The sequence below is a fragment of the Poecilia reticulata genome, linkage group LG6 (assembly GCF_000633615.1).
Source record: "Poecilia reticulata strain Guanapo linkage group LG6, Guppy_female_1.0+MT, whole genome shotgun sequence".
NCBI classification, from domain to species: Eukaryota; Metazoa; Chordata; class Actinopteri; order Cyprinodontiformes; family Poeciliidae; genus Poecilia; species Poecilia reticulata.
Window position 1 is genome coordinate 31,380,373 of NC_024336.1, and position 1,179 is coordinate 31,381,551.

At 50.5% G+C, this 1,179-nt stretch overlaps 1 protein-coding gene across 1 annotated transcript in view; it reads right to left on the reverse strand.

The window, feature by feature from the left end:
* The window catches only part of ccnd2a (cyclin D2, a), a 15,004-nt gene that overhangs the window by 9,078 nt on the left and 4,747 nt on the right, over positions 1 to 1,179 (reverse strand). The window lies entirely within an intron of this gene.

The window sequence follows — 1,179 nt, forward strand, 5'->3', positions numbered from 1 at the left end:
TTAGCTGCTGCTGTGGATGCTACATTAGCTGCTAATGTTGATGGATGCTACATTAGCATTAGCTGCTACTGTGGTGCTAGATTAGCAGCTCATAACTTTTCTATGTAAAAAAGGTTTAACACATTAAAATCTGTCTTTAATGGAAATAAATATGTTAACATTTTGGCCCTAAAATAAGCTAAACTGAATATGTTTCATGTTGTGGGTATGGTTTCAACAGAAACAATCGGACTTCAAGCTCAGGTCTGTCATGTCTTATTAACCATTTCATCATATTTGGTCTCCCGTCTCCACAGTAAATAACATTCAGTTGGTTTAGCTGTTCAGACTGTCTCTGGTTAGCCGCTACCAGCTAACCCACATACAGGGTCCACCTGGTCTTTCTGTTATTTTCATTGCCACCCTGGAACAACATGAGCTGCAGTCAGCAGTCGGCTCAAAAAGCTGGCCTCTCCATAACGACCTCAGGTCTGGATAACGAGGTTCCCTCGGCTTGTAAAGGAGCTGAAAAGCAGCAACCCTCACCGGCTCCCCTTTACCCGGCCGGCCCCTTTTCTTCCATCTCCTCAGTAAATCGTGTGCTCGCTGAAAAAAGCCCCACAGCGCTTGGAATAGCGGGAATAAAGAGGCTCAGTGCCTGTGCCAGCGCGCGCTGCTGTAGGTCCTTTTTCCACGTGCGGTCACAGGCGCGCGCCTCGTAGACCAATAACCTTGTTAGCTCCCCTCTCTGTCATTCATGATGCAAATGAGACAGCTTGTGAACGGCCAGAAGCCCGCGAAACACAGAGAGACACTTCTCCTCTCTCCCCCTCCTACCTTCCTCTGTGGAGGACACATGGCCGCTCGGAGAGGCATGGAGGGCTGCAGGGAGGCGCAGAGAGCGGTGCGCTTTGTGGCTGCAGCCGGCAGCGGCTGTTAGCATATTAATGCAGAGTGTGACTCCATTGTCTAGAGTCATCACCTCACCTCACCCAATGGCCCTCCAGCCCTCTGAACCGAAAGACACGACTCAGTGAGACGCTGGACAAAGATGGGGGGAGGAGGGGGAGATGTGTGGAATGTGTCATGGAGCAGATTTTATGTTAAATCAGCCTGCCATACACCCTGTCCAGACCTCTGTGAGGCTCTGCAGGAAGAATAGAGTGGCCCTGCAGGGACCCCGCCCCTTCCTCTGTTCCT